Genomic DNA, 6,110 nt, shown 5'->3' on the forward strand with positions numbered 1-6,110 from the left:
TATATATATATATATATATATATATATGTATACATACTACATATATGTGTGTGTGTTTGTTTGTAAGCATACAGGTATGTTTTGGGATCACTGAATTAAATTTAATATACGTTTTATCCTAAAAGTCTAATTATCTAATGTTGTGTGTATCGTATAGACTCAGATGAGTGGAGGCGCGTGGCTTAGTGGTTAAGGGTGTTGGACTCATGATCGTAAGATTGTGGTTTCGATTCATGGACCGGGTGACGCGTTGTGTTCTTGAGCAAAACACTTCATTTCATCATCTCACTGACAAAAATAAGTAATTCTGTGATGGACCGGTGTCCCGTCCAAGTGGGGAATATATACACTACATAAACCGGCCCTTATGAGTCTGTATGATTCGAGAAGGTTGCCTTTACTTTACCTTTAAACTCAGATGAGTTGTTGTTTGAATTAAGCATGAAGGCGGGAAAGACATGCAGTGATGTACATCTGGAAGATCCTGGGAAGTCTTGTGACAAACTTTGTCATTGAATGTTACTCATACAGCAGAACAGGGTACCACTAAATAGTGCCAAAGGTCCCAACATCATCATCATCCTGATACAGGATCAGATATTGCAACAGCTTGGGTTTGAAGGGCCCACAGCTCTTCAATATCCTCCCAAAAAGCCTAAAATACATCCGTGGCGTGGATGTAGGTGTCTTCAAAACAAGACTGCATCTCTTCCCATCAAGAGTTATGGATGAGTCAACCGCGTGGCAGAAACGCATATGAAGGAAGCAACATTAATCTCCCTCATTCTTCAAATGCTACATAACAGAGGAGGTTTCAAGTAGTGAAGATATAGTAAAGCTAACAGCGGGGCCCTGGCACGGTTGCAGCTCTCGAGGTGAAACTAGTTAAAAAGTTAAAGAATTTATAATTAGAACCAATTCTGGTTTCCAGATAAGAATCAAGAAAGAGCAGAATGTTTTGAGGGGTGCAAGGTTCATCGATCATTATTTCTGAAAGAAGAAATATCTTGATGACATTTGCAGCGAATAAATGCAAATAATAGATAGATAGATAGATAGATAGATAGATAGATAGATAGATAGACTGAGTGACAGAGAGATAGAGAGATAGATAGATTGAGTGATTGATTTGTGTGTGAGTGTGTGTTTGTTTGCCCCTCCCCATCGCTTGACAACCGATGTCGATAAGCGTACATCCCCGTGACTTAGCGTTTCAGCAAAAGAGTCACATAGAATAAGTACCAGGTATTAAACAGATAAGTACTAAAGTCGATTCGTTCAACTAAAATAAGACGGTGTCCCAGCATGGCCGCAGTCTAATGACTGAGACAAGTAAAACACGGCGCAGTAGTATACTTGCTACCCCGCGCCCTTCATACGACGGGTATGACTGCATGACTGTATATTGGATGTTTGTTAGCCATTTTGGGAGTTTTGGGCATCCAGTTTGTATTAAAATAATTAAGCAATGGTTTATGTGAGTTAATGGCCGACTGTCATTTCGTGTAATCACTCTTTAACGTATTTACCCAATGGTACGTCCACTTTTAGTATTCAGTTACCAATGATGAGTCTTTCGTAAACGGATTAACTATCAAAGCAGCCGTCGATTTAACTATGAATATTAACACTGAAGCTGCCGAGTTCGCGGCTAAAAGCAACGGAAACACGTTGTAATTACTCAATTAGATTTTAGGACTGATTTAAACTCTCTCATGAGTCTAGTTAGAATTGGAAAGGTTTTTAACCAGCTGACATTTTCTAGATACACTACAGTAAGGTGGAGTTTAAGAGGTTTGCTCTTCTACGACCCAATTTCGTTTATTTATTTATTTTTTTTTTTTCTAAAGCAGTTGTGCGTTTAAACTATTTTAGAGAAATTGCATGAAGTTGACAATCCATAAATAACAATTTCGTCTAAGGAATATGACATATTTTAGAGTCAAAAATATTTTCGCTTTCATTAGATTTTACTCAATCTAGAGATGTGTGTTTTATTTAAACGGAGGTGTAAATGTTAGAAGTAATTGTCTACTTTTATCGGTGACAATAAACTATTTAAACTCTTTAGTCAAATAGTTCTTCATATAAAAACCCATTTCGCTTTCCTGTAGGTTTCGAGGTTAAAATCTATAGACAACCTTCTCTAACCTGACAACCGAACTATTTGCAGTTTTGACCTAGCTGGAGTTCGCTAAATTCGAAACGGTCCGAAATCACCGAATTAAAAATGAACTATCCTTTAAAAATTGGATGGATATATTAGCATAGCCTACACACACACACACACATACACACACACACACACACACACATACACACACAATGTGTGCAAATGCTTACAACAACTACAAGAAAGTTGCAAGAGGGGCGGTGTTTGCTAGTAATGAAATTGACAATCTTCGTTTTTTAATCTGATTTGCAAAATTCTTTATATGAATTCGTGTGTTGGAGCAAATTTTGTTGTGTCTTGAGACAGTGATACTATCTTGATGCCTTGTTATCTAACACACTCACCGGCGATAACGTACAGCCTCAACAGCCATTGACAAGGTTTCAACAAAAGCGACGAAAATTTGGAAGGGAAAAGAAATATAAATAATAAATGAATGAAAATCGACCTGGGGAACGTGTAAGACAGCATGACTCTCCTTAGAAGCAACGAAATTGAGAATGTTTCTCATGGAAATATTGACGGATTCTCACGCTGTAATTCATAAACTTTACTAGATTTAATTGACCCTGGAGGGATGAAAGGCATTTTTTTTCTGCGTGAGACTTGAACCCAGAATCTTTTTTCCAAAGAGAAGGATGCGTTGAAGGTTTAAAAGTGGGAAGAGTCAACTCAAAGGACACTGAACCTCTCAGTTGATTAGATCGACCCCAGTACGCAACTGGTGCTTAATTTATCGATCCCGAAAGGATGAAAGGCAAAGTTGACCTCGACGGAATTTGAACTCAGAACGTAAAGTCAGACGAAAGACCGCGGAGCTTTTCGCCCGGCGCGCTAACGCCTCTGCCAGCTCACCGCCATTCTCAGAAATATATATTAAAATAAATTTGATGCTTGTATAATCGTATTTGTAGCTAATCTAAAGTAACGATTAGTTTCGTTTCAGCTGCATGCGCATTTATTAACTCATTCCAACGGAATGTATGTACTGACGTGACCGGAAACTTGCCATCTCCTTCGAAAATTTGAAAAGACGGAAGACATTACAAAGGAAGGAACGCGATAAATATAACGACGAACGTTTGTGAGAAATAACGATGATCGCTTCTGGCTTCTTCGGATACAGAAAGAGAAAGATATATACACACACACACATACACGTGCGCGCACGTACACACATACACACACACACACACACACACACACATGCGTGCATACACACACACTCACGAGCACATGCACACACACGTAGGCACATACACACACAGTCACAGACACACAGTCACAGACACACAGTCACAGACACACACATACACGCACACACACACACACACACACACACACGTATACATATACACAGCTTTTATAATAGGAGTCTCAAGAGCTCAACAATTTTGATAAGGCTTACACACACACACATACATATCTGTACAGACACACAAACATAAATATATAATGTCTTTGTATCTATCATAAAAATATGTTAATTGTTGTTTATAGACATCATGCATCCAATTAGACGCAAACACATTTTTATGTAGCAAATGCATCATACATCTAACTTCACATTGAATTTTACATTAACCCTTTGTCCGTTCAAAGCATTTTGATAAGTTCGTCCTAGACGCCCTTGCTCGTTTTCAAACTTTTAGTCAACCTTTATTTCATCTATTCGGAGTTAAAATGAAGACGTCCTAAGTGACTCTTGTGGATGGAAAGAATCGGGAATGTGTATCACACAGGATGCATGATTGCCAGAGAAGCATGCCTTGCGTGTCGCTTGTGATACGAAGGTCAGACAAAGAGTTAAAAAAAAAAGAAGATCTCTCTTCAGCTTCCCTTCTTCCGTAAAAGTTTCTTCTTGATTTAATGCAAACCCAACACTTGTAAGAGAATGGATTAATATGACTCAGTATATAACTGGTATTATTTTAACCACTTCTCATGAAGTGTATCTAAAATAAGATATCATCGAGGTTTGAAGCTGCGAGGTGGCACATTGTCGATTCGGAGCAATGAAAGAAATGTAATCAGAATGTAAACCCGATCAAACACACAACTAAAGAGGTGCAAATAACTACAACGCCAGTGCGAAAACACCGACAGAGGTGTGAGTGTATCGAAAGTTATTAATAATGGGATATGAATACAAGACTTCGAGACATGCCATAAGAGCCTGATACATATCAGTGGATCTCTTTCCCGTTGTCACTGCGATGTTCCAATGGTGATATTGTCCGAACCCTCGTCGCCACAGATATGTCCCGTGATGACGACATATTTCGTCGTCTACGGATCTGATTCGAACTGCGTACCTTCGCCGACAACTCCCGGCATGTGCTGGAACTGGTTCGTATTCTTCCCGAAAATGGGGAAGAAGACAAACACGAAATTCACAAACCCGCAGGCAAAAACAGTACTTAACAAATTCAACAATTCAAATCATAGGTTCGCCCTCGCGGGAGACCCCTCAACGGGTATACAACACAATACAACTCACGTCAACCGGAATCAAAAGATTTAACAACAACAACAAAATCTTCGCGGTCTGACCCTAGTAATCTCTTTATTTAGGCATAAAACCCCAACATAGAATGGACATTACAAGGACAGACAACACAAAACGTGGGGTACATGTAACGAATGATGAGAATGTAATGCAATATTTATTATGAAAAGGATGAAATGGCTTACGCGGATCGATCCTACTGACTGTGTCAGTCCACTATTTATAAGTAGTGGACCAGTCCGCTTCTCACCTGGGGGCCTCCGCCACAACAGAATCCATTGTCATTTAGCTACAATTCTACAAGAAACAAAGCAAAACGCGAAAAATCTAAGAAATATAAGAATGTATGATTGCATAGTGTTTATTTCTGAATTCTTATATGTGTTTATTAGTATTTCCATGTATACGTGTGTTAGCACCGAGATACAAGATGTTATGGCTTATTTTTGCGAACACAGCACTTCTTTTCTTTATCTTATTTTTTATATATATATATTCTCTCATTTTTGCCAATGAAGTCTCTTTCCTCGAGTCCATAAAGACATTCAAGTGCCAGTCAGCAGCAGTTTGTGTGACTGAGTGCAGAATTATGAGTGTAGTCCCGTATATGGTATATGTCAGTGCTTTTAGATAGACACACGGTGACACAGTTAATACACACACACACAAACACACACACATACACACAAACACACACACACAAACACACACACACAAACACACAGAGGCAAGCACGCACACATATACACATACATAGACGAACAATCACATATACAAATACACTCATGAATTCAAAGAAACATAACTACGTAGGTATGTGTATTGCCAATGTATGTGAATATGATATGTCGCCTGCATATTTCGACAGGATACTTAAATAGTTATTACGTAAGCTGCTGGGATCTCACAAACACACGAGAAATATGTCATTAACTACAAATGCAATCGAGTGCAAGTATTGAACACCCTCATGATTGATAGGGATTTGTATCGATATCAGTGAATAGATACGTTATTTACATTATTTACATTTGACGGATATTTGTCCTCATCTTGTTTGTTGTTAACACAACGTTTCGGCTGATATACTCTCCAGCCTTCTTCAGGTGTCTTGAGAAATTTCGAACCTGGGTTTCCCCAAGACACCTGAAGAAATTTCCCCAAGACACCCAAGAAATTTCCTCAAGATGCCTGAAGAAGGCTGGAAGGTATATCAGCCGAAACGTTGTGTTAACAACAAACAAGATGAGGACAACTATCCCTCGAATGTAAATAATGTAAATAATTCCTCATCTCTTAAATACAGAACTGCAGTGAATCGATATTCTTAACTTTATATGGTAATAGGTTAACTAAAACTGTCGCAACACGATTAACTCCCTTGTCATTCACAACCAAAACATAATATTTATTGGAAATATATCGCAA

This window comes from Octopus bimaculoides, chromosome 8 (genome assembly GCF_001194135.2).
Source record: "Octopus bimaculoides isolate UCB-OBI-ISO-001 chromosome 8, ASM119413v2, whole genome shotgun sequence".
Taxonomy (NCBI): domain Eukaryota; kingdom Metazoa; phylum Mollusca; class Cephalopoda; order Octopoda; family Octopodidae; genus Octopus; species Octopus bimaculoides.